We start from the raw sequence: 21,907 nt of genomic DNA, 5'->3' as shown, positions 1-21,907 counted from the left end.
TAGACAAAATTATGAACACCTAGCATCAAAGTAGCTTGGTCACAAAAATCTGAAAAGCAATCAAATTAATCGCTTACCTTTGATGATCTTCAGATGTTTCCCCTCACAAGACTCCCAGTTACACAATAAATGTTCCTTTTGTTCCATAAAGATTATTTTTATATCCAAAATACCTCTGTTTGTTTGGCGCGTTATGTTCAGAAATCCACAGGCTCGAGCTGTCACGACAACACAGACGAAAATTCCAAATAGTATCCGTAATGTCCACAGAAACATGTCAAACGTTTTTTATAATCAATCCTCAGGTTGTTTTTAAAATATATAATCGATAATATATCAACCGGAACTGTCTCTTTTTCAGTAGGAGAGGGAGAGTCAATGGCTGCCCCACTGTGTTACTCAAGCAAAACTCATGCGAACACCCAGCTATCCACCGACGCAATGTTATATTTCTCCCTCATTTTTCAAAATAAAAGCCTGAAACTATATCTAAAGACTGTTGACACCTTGAGGAAGCGATAGGAAAAGGAATCTGGTTGATATCCCTTTAAATGGAGCGAAGGCAGGCTATGAAACATGGAGCTTTCAAAATAGAAGCCACTTCATTGTTTGATTTTCCTCAGGTTTCGCCTGCAATATCAGTTCTGTTATACTCACAGACGATATTTTGACAGTTTTGGAAACTTCAGAGTGTTTTCTATCCTAATCTGTCAATCATATGCATATTCTAGCACATGGGCCTGAGAAATAGTCCGGTTACATTGGGAACGTTGTTTTTGAAAGAGGTTAACCTCTCTAGGGTATGTGGGACGCTAGCGTGTCAGATTGTGTCTAGCATGTCAACCACGGTGTCAGATTTAAAAAATTCTTTACGGCGAAAGCATAACTTACAATTATTTGAGAACATAGCCCAGCAGACAAATCATTACAAACAGTAACCAGCCAAGTAGAAGAGTTACACAAGTCAGAAATAGAGATAAAATTAATCCCTTACATTTGATGATCTTGATATGGTGGCACTCAGAAGACTCAGATTTACTCAATAAATGTTGCTTTTGTTCGATAAAGTCTCTTTATATCCAAAAACCTCAGTTTTGATCGCAAGTTTTCTTTAGTAATCCACAGGCTCAAACTCAGTAAAAACAGACAGACAAAAAAATTCAAATTGTATCCGTAAAGTTCATAGAAACATGTCAAACAATGTTTATATTCAATCCTCAGGTTGTTTTTAGCCTAAATTATCTATAATATTTCAACTGGACAATAACGTCGTTAATATAAAAGGTAAACAAGAAAGGCACTCTCTTGGGATTGCGCATGAAAAAGCTCTGTGACACGGTAGGGTCCACTCATTCAGACTTGTCTTACTCCCTCATTCAACAAATCAAATCAAATTTTATTTGATTCATCAGAATACAAGCCTGAAACAATTTATAAAGACTGTTGAAGATCTAGTGGTAGGCATAAGAACTGCAATTTGAGTCCCAATTTAATGGATACTGTAATGGCATTGAATAGAAAACCACCAAAAAAAAAACCTACTTCCTGAATGACTTTTTCCCAGGTTTCCGCCAGCAAAATCAGGTCTGTTATACTCATAGACACTATTTTAACAGTTTTGGAAACTGTAGAGTGTTTTCTATCAAAATCTACCAGTTATATGCATATCATATCTTCTGGGCCCGAGGAGCAGGCTGTTTAATTTGGGCTTGTTTTTCATCCAAAATTCTGAATTCTGCCCCCTACCCTTGAGAAGTTAACAAAAAAAACAGTGAATGTTCCTGGGTGGCCGAGTTACAGTTTTGAAAATCTATGGCAAATTCTTAAAATAGTTGTCAAGCAATGATCAACAACCAATTTTACAAAACTTTTGAAAAAAATGGGCAAATGTTGCACACTCCAGGTGTAGAAAGCTCTTGGAGACTTAACCAGAAAGACTCAGAGATGTACTCGCCGCCAAAGGTGTCACATTTTATGATGCTGGAGAGACAAAGCAGGTACGGAGAGTAAAACATTTAATAGAGACGGACATGGAATGAGACTAATACTAAAGTCAAAACAATACAATGCAGCAGCGGGGAACAGAGCTGGGGAACTGACAAATATAGGGGAGGAAATAGGTGATAAGAAACAGGTGAGTCCAATAACGCTGAAGCGCGAGACGAGGGAAGGTAGGTGTGTGTGATGGATGGCATTTTTGCATGATAAAGGGCAAACTGGCGCCCTTAAGTGCCAGGGGGAGGGACGAGCAGGAGCAGAAGTGACAGTACCCCACCCCTTCTTGGGGCGCCACCCGGCGTCCCACCTGGACGAACCGGCTTAGACATGGGTGCTGGGCAAGCCGGTTGGGGCATGGAAGCCCGACGAAACGGCAGGTGCATGAGAGCCTGGCGAGCCGGCTGAGGCATGGGAGCATGACGTTCCGGCTGAGGCAAGACGCCTGTTGATCCCACTGCAGAGAAGGGAGCCTGATGATCTGGTGGAGAGTGACATGGGATGGGAAGCCGCCGAGACGACTGAGGCAAGGAAACCTTTCGAGCCATCCAGAGCATGGAAGCCTGACGGGCTGGCTTAGGCACCCCCGGTTCCATCGGCGGTGGAATCCACCCCAACGTCACCAAAATAAATAAAAAATCCTGGCCCGGCTGGGTGAACATGAACTGAGGATCTGACTGAGGCCCGGCAAGGGATGGGCGTTATCTGAGCCAACCGGGCCAAGGAAACCTCTCAAGCCAGCTAGGGCATGGAGCCTGACGAGCTAGGGCATGGAGCCTGATGGCACCCCGGTTTCATCGGTGGCAACCCAGAGCCGATATCACCATACCAACAGGAACGCCAGTACTCCCCGATGCTTTGCATGTTGGCTGCTGCATTCCGTCACATGCTATGATGTTGGCGAGACGAAGCAGGTACGGGGAGTAAAACATTTAATAAAGACGGACATGGAATAAGACAGGAACAGCGTCAGCAACCTAATACTAAAGACAAAACCAATACAATGCAGCAGCGGGGAAAAAAGCAGAGAAACTGACAACTATAGGGGAAGAAATTAACAGGTGATAAGTGAGTCCAGGTGAGTCCAAAAACGCTGAAGCGCGTGATGAGGGAAGTCAAGTGTGCGTGACGGATGGCAGGAGCACATGATGCAGGTTAACCCAGTGCCCTCAAGCGCCAGGGGGAGGGAAGAGCGGAAGCAGACATGACAAAAGGTGCTTCTCCAAAGTATTGACTAAGGGGTGTGAATACTAATGTAAATGTGATATTTCTGTATTCAATTTTCAATACATTTGCAAAGATTTCTGAAAACATGTCTTCACTTTTTTCAGTATGGGGTATTGTGTGTAAATGGTTGAGGACAAAAATCTACAAAAGTCCCACCTGGCCAACATCCGGTGAAATTGCAGAGCACAGAATTCAAACTACAGAATTACACATATTTAACTTTCATAAAATCACAACTGTAATACATCAAAAATTAAGATTAATGTCTGTCTGCGGTGTACGATTTCAAAAAGGTTTTACAGTGAAAGCACACCATGCAATTATCTAAGGGCAGCGCCCGTATACAAACCATAAAAAACATATTTCAACCAGGCAGGTGCGACCCGAAAGTCATAAACAGCAAAATAATAAATGCCTTACCTTTAATGATCTTCTTCTGTTGCCACTCCAAAAGGTCCCAGTTACATCACAAATGGTCCTTTTGTTCGATAATGTCCTTCTTTATATCCATAAAAACTCAGTTAAGCTGGTGCGCTTCAGTCAATATTCCACCCAGTTTCCCGCCATCAAAATGCATACAAAATTAATCCGAAATATTACTAATAAACTTTTCCAAACATGTCAAACAACGTTTATAATCAAACCTTAGATACCCTAAAACGTAAATAAACTATACAATTTAAGACAGAGAATGGTTATAGTCTTTACTGGAGAGAAATACCAAAGAACGCACTCTCATTCATACGCTTGGTAATACTTCAGCCAAAATGGGAGCAAATTAGAAAAACTACTATTTCTGGCTCATTTTTCCAGAAACCAGCCTGAAACGATTTCTAAAGACTGTTGACATCTAGTGGAAGCCCTAGGAACTGCAATCTGGGAGGACTTCGCCTTATAATAAAAGTGACAGACATTGAAAATAGTGGTAGGATGAATAATTTTGGGGTGGATGGTTTGTCCTTGGTGATTTGCCTGCCATCTCAGTTCTGTTATACTCATATACATTATTTTAACCGTTTTAGAAACTTTAGCGTGTTTTCTATCCAAATATACCAATTATATGCATATCCTAGTTTATAGGCCTGAGTAACAGGCAGTTTACTTTGGGCACACTTTTCATCCGGATGTGAAAATACTGCCCCCTACCCAAGAGAGGTTAATCCATTTTGAATTCAAGCTGTAACAAAATGTGGAATAAGTCAAGCTCACATATATCCTTTGAAACTAAGATACTAATCATACATATCATTCATGGCAAAAATATATTAACACCATTCAAGAAACAGCCCACCTGTCACGTCCTGACCTTAGTTCCTTTTTTATGTCTCTATCTTAGTTTGGTCAGGGCGTGAGTTGGGGTGGGCATTCTGTTTTGTGTTCTATGTTTTCTATCTCTATGTGTTTGGCCTGTTATAGTTCCCAATCAGAGGCAGGTGGCAATTGTTGTCTCTGATTGAGAACCATACCTGGTAGCCTGTTTTTCCATTTTGAGTTGTGGGTGATTATTTTCTGTTTAGTGTTTTGTGTGAGTACCTGACAGAACTTTTGCGTTTTGTTCTACTTTTGTTTTTGTTTCAGTATTCCGGTTATAATAAACAACATGGACACTTACCATGCTGCGCATTGGTCCGATATTTCCTACTCCTCCTCAGAAGTGGAGGAGAATCGTTACACCACCAGTTCTGCAACTAATGTATTTAGCCTGAGGGTATATATATTTTTTATTTTTGTACCTTTATTTAACTAGTTCAGTAAGTTAAGAACAAATTCTTATTTTCAATGACAGCCTAGGAACAGTGGGTTTAACTGCCTGTTCAAGGGAAGAATGACAGATTTGTACCTTGTCAGCTCGGGGATTTGAACTTGCAACCTTCCAGTTACTAGTCCAACACTCTAAACACTAGGCTACCCTGCCGCCCCTGCTAACAACTGGATACTAGATTCATTAATTTGATATTACACCCGCCATTTTATATGATTTGCTGGAAATGTGTATCTGTTTAGAATTCTCCCATGTCATGGAATTATTGTAATCAAAATGATAGACTTTTAGATTTATTCAAAACAATCTAAATTTATTATTAATTTACTACAGTAATGGAGCTGGTCGGTAATCACCCCTGGAGGTGATCACTGAGATCTCAACGAGCGGATTTGAGCCACAGAATTTTCTAGAAAAGTCCATCCTCCTGGATGTTCATGACAAACAACTGATGTATGGAATGAATCACAAGGTTACTAATAATTCACAGCAAACAGCATCTGCTGTAAATACTGTCCTCATTGTGTAGAGACCAGGGTCTGGCCCCCAACTCCATACTGGAGCCATCTCCCCCTGGTACCCCAGTAAAGAAACTTTAACTCATGCTATGGAATGCAGTATCACCCAAATACATTGTAAATCTCCTGTCAGTGTTAATTCTCGCAGAGGAACACTTTCAGTTCACACAGAGATAGAGTTATAAGAACCCTCTATTATGTTGCATAAAACAACCATTTGATGCAATTACAGTATTATAACATAATCTTGCAATTTTTCTCTCACACATCAACATGTTCACTGTTCTACTGACGCCAATAATTAAAATAAACAATAGTGTGTTTTTCTACTGTAGAAAAAGTGTGGCATGTTTTGCTTAGCAGTGCAAATGTATTCTTATTATTATTATTTATAAGGGCACAGGGCGAGACTCAGATTCAGGGCGAGACACGGGAGGCAGATGGTTTGAGTAGCTGATATTTATTATAATCCAAGGGGCAGGCAAGATAATCGCTGTGGACAGGCAGATGATCATAACAAGGTCAGAGTCCAAGAGGTACAAAGTGGCAGGCAGGCTCAACGTCAGGGCAGGTAGTATGGTCAGGCAGGCAGGTTCAGAGTCAAGCCAGGCAAGGGTCAAAACCGGGAGGACTAGCAAAACAGAGATGAGAAAAAGCAGGATCACGGAAAAACACGCTGGTTGACTAGACAAGACAAGACGAACTGGTAACAGACAAACAGGGAACACCTGAATAAATACCCAGGGACTAATGGGGAAAACAGGTGTCACCTGGAGGTGGGTGGAGACAATCACAAAGACAGTTGAAACAGATCAGGGAGTGACAATATTTAGTTGTGCACATATTTTCGCTCAAGGTTAGAGTTAGACCCAATCCGTTGCCGGAATCTTATCTACTTTCCTGAGGAAACTAACACATTTCTTCCATTTTGAATCTTTATCTGATTAGAAAACATGCATTTCAGAACACATCCAATGAGCAATCCTGTTTTCTCCCTGTAATTGCAGGTATGTCTGATCAATTAACAATTTATTGATTTTATATAGCACTTTTTATACCAACTGAGGCACTCAAAGTGTTTCACATAGTAGGGGGAAGCTCCCCTCATCCATCACCAATGTGTAGCACCCACCTGGGTGATAGGTAACCATTTTGTGCCAGAACACTCACAACACATGAGCTTGAGAAGTGAGGAGTGATGAAAAGCGAGGAGTGATGATTAGGGGGATGATTAGGTGTCCATGAGGGAATGGGGCCAGGTTGGGAATTTAGCCATGACACCACGATTAACACCCCTGCTCTTCTGCTCAGTGCCATGGGATTTTTAAGGAGAAAAGAAAGTCAGAACAGCCGTCCGAAAGACAGCACGTTGTGCAGGGAAATGTCCCCTTCACTGCCCTGGTGCATCGGGATCTCTACTTAGACCAGAGTACAAACACAATGTGAAGGATGGGAATTCAATAAACTCAACAGTCAAAACAACTTGAATTGCTTTCTTGTACTGTTGCAATAGTATCCAACTTTATAAAAAAAGATACATATATTTTATTAGTTTGCAAAAGCAGCAAGTAAACACATGAAAATGACCAAACGAGCATGACTATGGTACTGTATGTGAGTTGACCAACCAAATGCATGAAATGGATGTGCAACAACTGTTTGGTTGGGAGAAACGCCATTCTACATTTTTAATTGTTTGCAGGATATTCATGGCAACTTTTCTGTTGGACATCACAACACAAGCCTCTCCCCAACACACTCCTCCTTTTGAAAGCAATTGAGGTCTTGTGTCTTTTACGCATTCCATTTTTATCTGATTGGAAGGCAACCTTATAGACCTAAATAATTAACAATGTCAACTCTCTTGCAATTGCATGCAGTACCTCTATCCATCTCTCTACAGGTGAGAGCGGTCCAAAGACCTGCAGAGCCTTCTGACCAACTACCTGCAGTCTCTCCAGAGCAGAGGACTCCACTGGTGGTAATATAATATTTGTATTTCATTTAACCTTTTTGAAAAAATATACTTTTATGTGATCTGAAAACCTCCTTCACTATGGCTGTCTGTCTGTGTGATGACATAGCATATTATCCAGGGCTTCTGGTTGGTTGGATTTACTGTATTCACTACAAAACTCATGCCATCTCCTCCCTCTAAAAGTCTCCCAGAAAAAGTAACGTGTCTATCCCCTTATCCCCAGGTTATTCAAATTTTTACTAACTACATTTCTTATTTTGAGCGAAAGTCATTTTCTTTGCAAGTTAAAGTGTACTGTTAACTAGCTAGTGAATGTTAGCTTGCTGGGTCACCTTACTCACTGTTTAGTACATGGCCTGACGTATGAATCCTTAAAGACATGGGTGGGGCTAAGGCTTAAGACAGTGTGAACAATGATGAAAATGTATTTGACAATTTGCAATGTTTGAATTTCCAACTTTAACTACTGAAAAAGTTATTACATTTTTGCCACCAGTCTAAATATGGCAGCATTGCAACACAATGTAACACCAGCTTTGTAAAATGTTAGGCTTAAGCTGAGAAAATGATGACCAAATAGGCCTACCAATAAACATTTATCCATAACCTAAAGCAAAGCTATGTCCTGGTACCATAGAAAGCCTATGATCGATTTGACAAGTTGTGTCTGTACGCTCGCGACTGTATGTGATTGCTTAAACACTAGACTATTTCAACATGACTGTGTAAGCATGTGTGTTAGTGTTTAAATACTGTATCATTTTACACTACCATCCTCAGCAGTACCAGTAGCAGCATTAAGACCAGACACGACAGCCTGAAATGACATTTCTGCATCTACCTTTTAATTTGAATATTTCTTTGTATATTTGTCCATTCATATCAGTAGTTTCAGAGTGAACATAAACTTAAACTTGATGAAAATGTTATCATACTATTTTATTATACTAATTTACAATTGTAATGCTTTTTAACCACTTTAAAATGGACATACACTACCATTCAAAAGTTTGAGGTCGCTTAGAATTTTTTAAAGAAAAGCTATTTTTTTTTGTCCATTAAAATAACATCCAATTAATCAGAAATACAGTGTAGACATTGTTAATGTTGTAAATTACTATTGTAGCTGGAAACGGCTGATTTTTTATGGAATATCTACATAGGCGTACAGAGGCCCATTATCAGCAACCATCTGTCATGTACTGTCATGTTGTGTCTTGTTTCTGTCCTTTCCCTTCACCCTGTCTCCCTCTGCTGGTCGTTGTTAGGTTACCTTTTCTCCCCCTCTTTTCCCCAGCTGTGCCTTGTCTCCTCCTAACTACCTCGTCACCCCTTTTCCCACCTGTTCCCTTTTTCCCTCTGATTAGGTCTCTATATCTCTCTCTGTTCCTGCTCCTGTCCTTGTCGGATTCTTGTTTGTGTTGTTCATGCCTGAACCAGACTATCGTCATGTTTGCTGCAACCTTGTCCTGTCCTGTCGGAACCTGCCGGTCCATCTGAGCCTACTTTTTGTTTTGTTATTAAAGAAGCTCTGTTTACGTTAATTCGCTTTTGGGTCCTCATTCACGCACCGTAACAGAAGAATCCGACCAAGAATGGACCCAGCGACTTCGGATCCTCTCCACTCAGCCGTCGAGATCCAGGGAGCGATGCTAGGCAGACACAAGCAGGAATTGTCTGCTGCTCGGCATGCCGTTGAGACCCTGGCCACCCAAGTCTCCAACCTCACAGAACAGGTTCACCATCTCCGCCTCGATCCACCGGCCACTTCCAGGGCTTTCGAATCTCCGGAGCCCAGAATCAATAACCCGCCGTGTTACTCTGGGGAGCCCACTGAATGCCGCTCGTTCCTCACCCAGTGTGATATTGTGTTTTCTCTCCAGCCCAACACTTACTCCAGGAGCACTGCTCGTGTCGCCTACGTCATATCTCTCCTTACTGGACGGGCTCGTGAGTGGGGCACGGCAATCTGGGAGGCAAGGGCTGAGTGTACTAACCAGTATCAGGACTTTAAGGAGGAGATGATACGGGTTTTTGATCGATCTGTTTTTGGGGAGGAGGCTTCCAGGGCCCTGTCTTCCCTATGTCAGGGTAATCGATCCATAACAGACTACTCTATTGAGTTTCGCACTCTTGATCCCTCCAGTGGCTGGAACGAGCCGGCTTTGCTCGCTCGTTTTCTGGAGGGTCTCCGCGCAGAGGTAAAGGATGAGATTCTCTCCCGGGAGGTTCCTTCCAGCGTGGATTCCTTGATTGAACTCGCTATTCGCATTGAGCGACGGGTTGATCTTCGTCACCGAGCTCGTGGAAAGGAGCTCGCGTTCTCCGTTGCCCCCCTCTCCGCATCACTACCATCTTCCTCTGCCGGCTCGGGTGCTGAGCCTATGCAGCTGGGAGGTATCCGCATCTCGACTAAGGAGAGGGAACGGAGAATCACCAACCGCCTCTGTCTCTATTGCGGTTCTGCTGGTCATTTTGTCACTTCATGTCCAGTAAAAGCCAGAGCTCATCAGTAAGCGGAGGGCTACTGGTGAGCGCTACTACTCCTGTCTCTCCTTCAAGATCCTGCACTACCTTGTCGGTCCATCTACGCTGGACCGGTTCGTCAGCTTCCTGCAGTGCCTTAATAGACTCTGGGGCGGAGGGCTGTTTTATGGACGAGACCTGGGCTCGGGAACATGACATTCCTCTCAGACGGTTAAGGGAGTCCACGGCCTTGTTCGCCCTGGATGGTAGTCCTCTCCCCAGGATTCAGCGTGAGACGCTACCTTTAACCCTCACTGTTTCTGGTAATCATAGCGAAACCATTTCTTTTTTAATTTTTCGTTCACCTTTTACACCTGTTGTTTTGGGCCATCCCTGGCTAGTTTGTCATAATCCTTCCATTAATTGGTCTAGTAATTCTATCCTCTCCTGGAACGTCTCTTGTCATGTGAAATGTTTAATGTCTGCTATCCCTCCTGTTTCCTCTGTCTCTTCTTCACAGGAGGAGCCTGGTGATTTGACAGGGGTGCCGGAGGAATATCACGATCTGCGCACGGTGTTCAGTCGGTCCAGGGCCACCTCTCTTCCTCCACACCGGTCGTATGATTGTAGTATTGATCTCCTTCCGGGAACCACTCCCCCCCGGGGTAGACTATACTCTCTGTCGGCTCCCGAACGTAAGGCTCTCGAAGATTATTTGTCTGTAGCTCTTGCCGCCGGTACCATAGTCCCCTCCTCCTCTCCCGCCGGAGCGGGGTTTTTTTTTGTTAAGAAGAAGGACGGGTCCCTGCGCCCCTGCATAGATTATCGAGGGCTGAATGACATAACAGTGAAGAATCGTTATCCGCTTCCTCTTATGTCTTCAGCCTTCGAGATCCTGCAGGGAGCCAGGTTTTTCACTAAGTTGGACCTTCGTAACGCTTACCATCTCGTGCGCATCAGGGAGGGGGACGAGTGGAAGACGGCGTTTAACACTCCGTTAGGGCACTTTGAATACCGGGTTCTTCCTTTCGGCCTCGCTAACGCTCCAGCTGTCTTTCAGGCATTAGTCAATGATGTCCTGAGAGACATGCTGAACATGTTTGTTTTCGTTTACCTTGACGATATCCTGATTTTTTCACCGTCACTCCAGATTCATGTTCAGCACGTTCGACGTGTCCTCCAGCGCCTTTTAGAGAATTGTCTTTTTGTGAAGGCTGAGAAGTGCTCTTTTCATGCCTCCTCCGTCACATTTCTCGGTTCTGTTATTTCCGCTGAAGGCATTAAGATGGATCCCGCTAAGGTCCAAGCTGTCATTGATTGGCCCGTCCCTAAGTCACGCGTCGAGTTGCAGCGCTTTCTCGGCTTCGCAAACTTCTATCTTCGTTTCATCCGTAATTTCGGTCAGGTGGCAGCCCCTCTCACAGCCCTTACTTCTGTCAAGACGTGCTTTAAGTGGTCCGTTTCCGCCCAGGGAGCTTTTGATCTCCTCAAGAATCGTTTTACATCCGCACCTATCCTTGTTACACCTGACGTCTCTAGACAGTTCATTGTCGAGGTTGACGTGTCAGAGGTGGGCGTGGGAGCCATTCTTTCTCAGCGCTCCTTCTCTGACGACAAGGTCCATCCTTGCGCGTATTTTTCTCATCGCCTGTCGCCGTCGGAACGTAACTATGATGTGGGAAACCGCGAACTGCTCGCCATCCGCTTAGCCCTAGGCGAATGGCGACAGTGGTTGGAGGGGGCGACCGTTCCTTTTGTCGTTTGGACTGACCATAGGAACCTTGAGTACATCCGTTCTGCCAAACGACTTAATGCGCGTCAGGCGCGCTGGGCGCTGTTTTTCGCTCGTTTCGAGTTCGTGATTTCTTATCGTCCGGGCTCTAAGAACACCAAGCCTGATGCTTTATCTCGTCTCTTCAGTTCTTCAGTAGCCTCCACTGACCCCGAGGGGATTCTCCCTGAGGGGCGTGTTGTCGGGTTGACTGTCTGGGGAATTGAGAGGCAGGTAAAGCAAGCACTCACTCAGACTCCGTCGCCGCGCGCTTGTCCCAGGAACCTTCTTTTCGTTCCCGTTCCTACTCGTCTGGCCGTTCTTCAGTGGGCTCACTCTGCCAAGTTAGCCGGCCACCCTGGCGTTCGGGGTACGCTTGCTTCCATTCGCCAGCGCTTTTGGTGGCCCACCCGGGAGCATGACACGCGTCGCTTCGTGGCTGCTTGTTCGGTCTGCGCGCAGACTAAGTCCGGTAACTCTCCTCCTGCCGGCCGTCTCAGGCCGCTTCCCATTCCCTCTCGACCGTGGTCTCACATCGCCTTAGATTTTGTCACCGGACTGCCTTCGTCAGCGGGGAAGACTGTTATTCTTACGGTTGTCGACAGGTTCTCTAAGGCGGCTCATTTTATTCCCCTTGCTAAGCTTCCTTCTGCTAAAGAGACGGCACAAATCATCATCGAGAATGTTTTCAGAATTCATGGCCTTCCGTCAGACGTCGTTTCGGACAGAGGTCCGCAATTCACGTCTCAATTTTGGAGGGAGTTTTGCCGTTTGATTGGGGCTTCCGTCAGTCTCTCTTCCGGCTTTCACCCCCAGTCTAACGGTCAAGCAGAACGGGCCAATCAGACTATTGGTCGCATCTTACGCAGTCTTTCTTTTCGCAACCCTGCGTCTTGGTCAGAACAGCTCCCCTGGGCAGAATACGCCCACAACTCGCTTCCTTCGTCTGCGACCGGGCTATCTCCTTTTCAGAGTAGCCTCGGGTACCAGCCTCCGCTGTTCTCATCTCAGTTCGCCGAGTCCAGCATCCCCTCCGCTCAGGCTTTTGTCCAACGTTGCGAGCGCACCTGGAAGAGGGTCAGGTCTGCACTTTGCCGTTATAGGGCGCAGACTGTGAGGGCTGCTAATAAGCGTAGAACTAAGAGTCCTAGATATTGTCGCGGTCAGAGAGTTTGGCTCTCCACTCAGAACCTTCCCCTTAAGACCACTTCTCGCAAGTTGACCCCGCGGTTCATTGGTCCGTTCCGTATTTCTCAGGTCATTAATCCTGTCGCAGTTCGACTTCTTCTTCCGCGATACCTTCGTCGCGTCCACCCGGTCTTCCATGTCTCCTGTATCAAGCCCGTTCTTCGCGCCCCCGCTCGTCTTCCCCCCCCCCCCCATCCTTGTCGAGGGCGCACCCATCTACAGGGTCCGTAGGATTTTGGACATGCGTCCTCGGGGCCGTGGTCATCAGTACCTAGTAGATTGGGAGGGGTACGGTCCTGAGGAGAGGAGTTGGGTTCCCTCTCGGGACGTGCTGGACCGTGCGCTAATCGATGATTTCCTCCGTTGCCGCCAGGTTTCCTCCTCGAGTGCGCCAGGAGGCGCTCGGTGAGTGGGGGGGTACTGTCATGTACTGTCATGTTGTGTCTTGTTTCTGTCCTTTCCCTTCACCCTGTCTCCCTCTGCTGGTCGTTGTTAGGTTACCTTTTCTCCCCCTCTTTTCCCCAGCTGTGCCTTGTCTCCTCCTAACTACCTCGTCACCCCTTTTCCCACCTGTTCCCTTTTTCCCTCTGATTAGGTCTCTATATCTCTCTCTGTTCCTGCTCCTGTCCTTGTCGGATTCTTGTTTGTGTTGTTCATGCCTGAACCAGACTATCGTCATGTTTGCTGCAACCTTGTCCTGTCCTGTCGGAACCTGCCGGTCCATCTGAGCCTACTTTTTGTTTTGTTATTAAAGAAGCTCTGTTTACGTTAATTCGCTTTTGGGTCCTCATTCACGCACCGTAACACCATCACTCCTGTGTCAGATTCATCCCACATGCCAACTCATTGTAGTCATTGGAATGTTTTATTCAAAAAGTATTAATGTGTGTTTACATTCAACTGATAAAAGTTGATTATGCTGTTATTAAAGGGGGAAAATATCCTGTGAGGGTGTGGTGCCTGGCCTTAAGTGTCTGTACTGTGCATGACAACTATCAGAGGGGACATTCTCTGAGATAAATTAAATGAATGGCTTTAATAAACCTTTCTCCATACACTTGTGATGGAAATGTTCTTGTGTGTATGAATGTATGTTTACCACTATGCTGCTTTTCTAATAACCAACTTGGTTTGGTTCATGCGAGTGACTGATTAATTGTACGAAGGAGGAATCCACACTATCACTGATAAGCAATTTGGCAGAGCGCCCAGAACATTGCTCTGGGAACTAGGAGTATCTCAGTTTTAAGGTAAGACACCTGGTGTGGTATCAGTCAGTCTCATGTAGCAACAAACCATGCTTTTTTGACTTGTTTGTGTAGAAGTATAAAGGGACTGAAAAGTGAAAGCTCCTTTTCAGTGTTTCATCAGACTTGTAAGGAGTTTGAAAGCATCTTGAGGCGTGATGATAAATATTGCTTAATTTACTTTTAGTTTGAGTCCTTAGTGGTGAATTTCCGTACCACACTACTTACCCCCGTGCCTCTTCCCTACTTTTGGTCCATCCATTCATTACCACTTATCTTCCCATGGTTATAATGAGGGTAGCAGCTTGTTGCCAACTGTGGTTTAAGGAAACACTGTTGTTTGAGCTCTCAAACCAACAGGGGTTTAAATTGTAAATATGTAGCACACACGTGGCACATGCAAGCCACTTGTAAGCAAGAAAGCACTCACACACATGCACAGTATGGTTCTGTGAACATGCACACACACAAACATGTAGAACTAACAGATAATCAATACACAACCATTACTGTTTTTTTGTAAAACATAGGTCATCTATGTTCCAAAAGTTCATTATTCCTCATACTTCAAGCTTATCTCACCCTCCCACACTCAGATATGATATCAAGTATATGGAGATATTACATTTTTCTACAAATATTATTTTTCCAGGCCTGGTATGAGGTATTGGCCAAGGCATGATGGATAGCTTAATTAATGCTGCATCCATAGATAAATCACTTTTCAGAAAATTAACAGGTTGTCATCATTCTGAGTGGATCAATCTCGCACAGCAGCCATTCCAAAAGTAATCATTCTATTATAATTCAACTGTTTAATGTTTCCAACATCAACCTGCAGAAAGGTGATTCTAATCATTTTTAATCATATGTGTCTCGCCCCAAAATGATGACAGGTCTAACTTTACTTTAGATCAAGCCCTTCATCTGGTCATCTACACCCTCAACAGAATCAGGCATGTCTCTTGTACTACAGCTCCACTAGCATCGTTAACATGATTTCGCACCAGATGCTGTATTAAAGGTGACCTGTATTGTTTAATTATCATCCATTTTAAAAGTTGGGTATTTCATAGAAGCACTTAAGGTTATTTACCTTAGAATATTCGGCCCTCTAAGCTCCTTTAATGTTTGTTTACCAGGCCAGGCCATACTTTGTGTAAAGTGGTACACAGTCAAGTTCTGTCGACCCTCAGAGAGGGATAATAGGTGTATTATGTCCAACCGAGTGTGTGTGTGTGTGTTTGTGTGTGTGTATGTGTGTCCGGCTATGTGTGCGTCTGACTGTGTTTGTGTACCAGCAATGTATCCGACCATGTTTGTGTCCAACACGTGTGTTTGTGTGTGAATGTCCGACCTTGTATGTGTCCATCCTTATGTCCGGGGAGACTGTTGTGACGGGGACGACCGGATCCCTGACATAAAGTACTTCCTAACACCCCCACCCCCTCCATGTGGCAGGCAACCCCCGCTTAATATGGCCCTGGGTGGAGCAGCCACGTGCCCACGGTCCAGCCATTTGCTTCCCAGGCAAGGAACCACACAACTCTACAGCACTGGGCACAGTAGTCAGGAGCCACATAGACACACACTCTAAGACACACACTCAATGCTTGCGGCTATGGAACCATGACCTGTTCACCGGACGTGCTAACTGTCCCAGACCTGCTGTTTTCAACTCTGTAGAGACAGCAGGAGTGGTAGAGATACTCTGAATGATCGGCTATGAAAAGCCAACTGACATTACTCCTGAGGTGCTGACCTGTTGCACCCTCGACAACCACTATGATTATTATTATTTGACCCTGCTGGTCATCTATGAACATTTGAACATCTTGGCTATGTTCTGTTATAATCTCCACCCGGCACAGCCAGAAGAGGACTGGCCACCTCTCATAGCCTGGTTCCTCTCTAGGTTTCTTCCTAGGTTCTGGCCATTCTAGGGAGTTTTTCCGAGCCACAGTGTTTCTACACCAGAATTTCTTGCTGTTTGGAGTTTTAGGCTAGGCTTCTTTACAGCACTTTGTGACTGATGTAAGAAGGGCTATATAAATAAATGTGATTGATTGATTTATAGATAGAAAAAAAGGCATCTAGATCCTTAAAGGGTTCTTCAGCTGTCCACATTGGAGAACCCTTTGAGGAACAATTTTTGGTTGCAGGTATAAACCTTTTCAGTTACATGTAGAACCCTTTCTACAGAGAGTTCTATATGGAGACCAAAAGGATTCTACCTGTAAACAAAAATGGTTATCATGAGGGCACAGCCGAAGAATCCTTTTGGAACCCTTTTTTCAAAGAGTGTACTGTGCACAGACATAGGCACACACACTCATCCGCCCACATCTTTAAACAAACACTTCTCCAAACAAACATGTACTAAACTCAACAAAAAGACATGTCCTCTCCTGTCAGCTGTGTTTATTTTCAGCAAACTTAACTTCTTGGTGACAGGGGGGCAGTATTGAGTAGCTTGGATGAATAAGGTGCCCAGAGTAAATTGCCTGCTACTCTGTCCCAGATGCTAATATATGCAAAAAATTAGTATTGGATAGAAAACACTCTGAAGTTTCTAAAACTGTTTGAATAATATCTATAAGTATAACAGAACTGGCAGGCGAAAACCTGAGACAAATCCAACCAGGAAGTGGGAAATCTGTAGTTTCATTTTAGTGATTGCCTATCCAATATGCCGCATCTATGCGGCCAGATTGCATTTCCCAAGGCTTCCAGCAGATGTCAACAGTCTTTAGAAAGTTGTTTGAGGCTTCTATTGTGGAAGGGGGTCAAATAAGAGCTGTTTCAACAAGTGGACTAGGCTTGGCCAATCAGTTGTTTACTGCACGGTCAAGCGGGCGTGCCATTCCTTCTTTTTCCTCTGTAATGAATATGCTATTGTCTGGTTGGAATATTATTGAAGATTTATTACAAAAATACCCTAAGGATTGATTGTAAACATCGTTTGACATGTTTCTACAAACTGTAAAGGAACTCTTTTGACCCTCCGGCTGGATTTTGCGCTCGCACATTGTGCCTTTGGAATAGTGAACTAAACGTGCAAACAAAACGGAGGAATTTGTACATAAATATGGACGTAATCGAACAAAATAAAACATTTCTTGTGGAATTGGGAGTCCTGGGAGTGCATTTCGATGAATATCAGCAGAGGTAAGTAAAGATTTATAATGCTATTAATGACTTTTGTTGACTCCACAACTTGCGGGTAACTGAGTGGCTTGCTTTTGTGGCTGAACGCTGTTCTCAGATTATTGAATATTGTGCTTTTGCAACCAGGAAGTGGGACATCTGAGGTTTGTAGTTTTTCAAAGCTTTGCCTACCGGGTACACATTGAGATATGGATAAGGTTGCACTTTCTACGGCTTCCACTAGGTGTCAACTGTCTTTTGAAAGTTGAATGAGGATTCTACTATAAAGGAGGGGCTCATGAGACCTGTTTGAGTCAGTGGTCTGGCATAGTGCCTCGTTCTCATGACGCGTGCTCCCGAAAGAGTTACCGCTCGTTCCAGTGCCTTTTCTGAAGACAAAGGAATTCTCCGGTTGGAACATTATTGATGTTCTATGCTAAAAACATCCTAACAATTGATTCCATACATCGATCGACATGTTTCTAAAGGACTGTAATGGAACTTTTCGAGTTTTTGTCCTGATGAAATGCTCGCACCTCATCAAGATGGATTACTGGGCTGAACACGCTAACAACAAGTGGCTATTTGGACATAAATGATGGAACTTTATGGAACAAATCAGTCCTTTATTGTCAAACTGGGATTCCGGGGAGTGCCTTCTGATGAAGATCATCAAAGGTAAGTGAATATTTATAGCTTCTGTTGATGCCAAAATGGGGGCTATTCCTTTGTGTTCTGAGCGCCGTTCTCAGATTATGCTTTTTCCGTAAAGTTTTTTTTAAATCTGACACAGCGGTTGAATAGAGGATAAGTCTATCTTTAATTCTATGAATAACACTTGCATCTTTTATCAATGTTTATTATGAGTATTTCTGCTAAAATCACTGGATGTTTTGGAATCAAAATATTACTGCACGTAAGGCGCCAATTTAAACTGAGATTTTTGGGGATATAAATATACACAATATTGTGTAACATGATGTCCTATGAGTGTCATCTGATGAAGATCATCAAAGGTTAGTGTTTAATTTGATCTATATTTCAGCTTTTTGTGACTCCCATCTTTGGCTGGAAAAATGGCTGTGTGTTTTTCCCACTTGGTGGTGAATCTAACATAATTAACAAGATGTTTATCTTTCATTTGCTGTATTGGACTTTAGGGATCATGGTTCCCAGCTGGGAACCTACCCTCCCACGTTCAGCTGGAACGGTGGTGCATGGAACGCAAAAATATTCTTAGAAATATTTAACCTCTACACATTAACAAGTCCAATAGCTCAAATGAAAGATAAACACCTTGTTCATCTAGCCAGCAAGTCAGATTTCTAAAATGTTTTACGGCGAAAACATAGCACATATATATGTCAAACCACCACCAGACACAGCTCATTTGAATAGCCAAAACATGCAATCAACAAAAGCAGGATTAAAAAATAAATCATTCACTAACCTTTTGAAAATCTTCATCAGATGATAGTAATAGGACATGTTACACAGTACATTTTTTTTTTCAATAATATGCCATTTATATCCATAAATGTCCATTTACATTGAATTCATGTTCAGAAGATAACGTAAATAGACATCATAAACTTTGACTAAATATACATGTTCTACATATAGTTAGAAAGATACACTGCTTCTTTATGCAATCGCTTTGTTACATTTATTTTTAACGTTACAGAAATCGCACACTATTCAATATTCTGAGACGGCGCTCAGATAAGCTAAATTTCTCCGTAATGTTGGAGTCAACAGAAACACAGATTTCAGCATAAATATTCCCTTACCTTCGATGGTCTTCGTTCAGAATGTTCTGGAAGGGTTCATACTTACCCAATACATCGTTTGGTTTCAAGTCTTGCGTCTTTGTATTAGCTACTGCTAATAACATCAGCTGAAATGCACCCAAAATGTCCTCTGGTCCGGAAAAGTTGCGCATCAAAACTTCAAAATTACATATTATATGTCGACTAAACAGGTCAAACTAAGTGCAGAATCAAGCTTTATGATGTTTTAAACACACAAAACAAATTTCTATTCAACCGGTCATCGTTAGCTCTTCCCAGGAGTGCTGGAACAAAGGAATGGCCGGGACCAATTCGCGCCCCAACGCACAAGGTATTTTCTCGTGGCACACACTAATTTCACTCCCATAGGGCCAATTCTGGATTGCGGGATTTGAACGATTAAAAGCTCTACTGAATGAGGACATCTAGTGGAAGACATAGAAAGTCTCCCCAGATCCATAACTGGTTGGGAAGGGTGGGGGCGATGATGTCAAAGTTGCCCCAATTTTCATGACCACAAAAACTAGTTTGGAAGAATGCCTGCCCTGTGAGTTCTGCTATACTTACAGACATAATTCCAACGGTTTTAGAAGCTTTAGAGTGTTTTCTATCCAATAATATATATATATGCATATATTAGCAATTTTTGACAGATTTTTTTTCAGTTTACTATGGGTACCCAATTCCTCCAAAGGGGGCAGAAGTCAGCCCTATCTTTAACAGGTTTTAATTAATGTGTGAAAGGTACATATTTCAAAAAAATATTTTTGAATTTCAAGCTCTGTCATTCAGCGGAATGATATTGAGGGGTTCCCTTGACCTAGAAAGGTTAATAACTTGTTGAGGATAGGGGGCAGTATTTTCACTTTGGATGAATTGAGTGCCCATAGTGAACTGCATCCTACTCTGTCCTAGATTGCTAATATATGCATATTGTTATTACTATTGGATAGAAAACACTCTGAAGTTTCTAAAACTGTTTGAATTATGTCTGTGAGTATAACAGAACTCATAGGGCAGGCAAACTTCCAAACAAGAAGTGAAATTCTGAACGTGGGTCAACTTTGACATCATCGCCCCTTCCTTTCCCAACAAGATATGGATCTGGTAGCACTTCCTACGCCTTCCACTAGATGTTCTCATTCAGTAGAACGTGGAATGGAGCTTCTGGTGTGAACTTTGACCGAATGGGAGTGGAAATAGTCACTGTCCCGACAGAATGCAATTTCCCTGTGGCGCATTTCTCTGTGGGTGCCACCGTCGTTCCATTTGGCTGCAGCTGAAAACGTATGATCCGGTTGGAACATTATTGGATATGTATGAAAATAACATCCTGAAGATTGATTCTCTACTTAGTTTGACCAGTTCATTCGACCTGGAATATATATTTTTGAAGTTTTCGTGCGAGTTGTCCTGGACCAGCGTCAGCATTTAGGCACGTGAGCTGAAAGTGGTAGCAAATGCAGCTAATTGGACACTAGTATTGGACATTATGGAACAAAACAACGATTTATTGTGGAACTAGGACTCCTTGCACTGCATTCTGATGAAAGATCATCAAAGGTAAGGGAATATTTATGATGTAATTTCGTATTTCTGTTGACTCCAACATGGCGGAGAAATACTTTTACGTCTGAGCGCTGTCTCAGATTATTGCATGGTAGACTTTTTCCGTAACGTTTAAAAAAAATCTGACACAGCGGTTGCATTAAGAACCAGTGTATCTTTAATAATATGTAGAACATGTATCTTTAGTCAAAGTTTATGTATTTCTGTTTTCTGGCATAGCTTTCTATAATTCCTCCGGATATTTTGGAGGCATTTCTGAACATGGCGCCAATGTAAACCGAGATTGGTGGATATAAATATGCATATTATCAAACACAACATAAATGTATTGTGTTACATGTCATATGAGTGTCATCTGATGAAGATTTTCAAAAGGTTAGTGATTCATTTTCTCTAATCCTGCTTTTGTGACTCTCTTTGGCTGGAAAAAATGGCTGCGTTTTCCCTTTATTTGGTGGTGGTCTAACATAAATATATGTTGTGTTTTCGCTGTAAAACATTTTAAAAATCGGACATGTAGATGAACAAGCTGTTTATCTTTCATTTGAGGTATTGGACCTTTTCAGCTGAATGGGGGGGTGGAGTTCCCCTCGGGGATCACCTTGCCATAACAGGTTTTAAGAAGAAGTTTATCTTTAATTCTATGTAAAACATGTTTCTTTCATCAAAGTTGATGAGTATTTCTGTTATTTGATGTGGCTCTGCATTTTCTCCGGATGTTTTGGAGGCATTTCTGAACATGGCGCCAATGTAAACTGAGGTTTCTGGATATAAATATGAACTTGATCGAACAAAACATACATGTGTTGTGTAACATTTAGTCCTGGGAGTGTCATCTGATGAAGATCGTCAAAGGTTAGTGATTAATTCTATCTATATTTCTGCTCTATGTGACACCTCTCTTTGGTTGGAAAATGTCTGAACGCTTTCTGTGACTAGTTGCTGACCTAACATAATGATATGTTCTGCTTTCACCGAAAAGCCTTTTTGAAATCAGACACTGTTGTTGGATTAACGAGAAGTGTATCTTTAAAATGGTGTACAATAGTTGTATGGTTGAGGAATTTTAATTATGAGATTTCTGTTGTTTTGAATTTGGTGCCCTGTGCTTTCACTCGCTGTTGGCGAGGTGGGACGCTAGCGTCCCGAACGATCCCAGAGAGGTTAAAATGTGTTAATATTTGTGTGAACATAGCAAGATTCAACAACGGAGACATAAACTGAACAAGTTCCACAGACATTTGACTAA

General features: G+C 42.9%; 1 pseudogene; it reads left to right on the top strand.

Moving 5' to 3' along the window:
- The first annotated feature begins 2,765 nt into the window (after nucleotides 1–2,765).
- Nucleotides 2,766–21,907, top strand: part of LOC118965933 (uncharacterized) — a 39,067-nt pseudogene continuing 19,925 nt past the window's right edge.

The sequence above is a fragment of the Oncorhynchus mykiss genome, chromosome 9 (assembly GCF_057628025.1).
Source record: "Oncorhynchus mykiss isolate SJ-2025 chromosome 9, ASM5762802v1, whole genome shotgun sequence".
NCBI classification, from domain to species: domain Eukaryota; kingdom Metazoa; phylum Chordata; class Actinopteri; order Salmoniformes; family Salmonidae; genus Oncorhynchus; species Oncorhynchus mykiss.
Note: the sequence above shows the minus strand (reverse complement) of the source record. Positions and strands in the feature narration are given on the sequence as shown.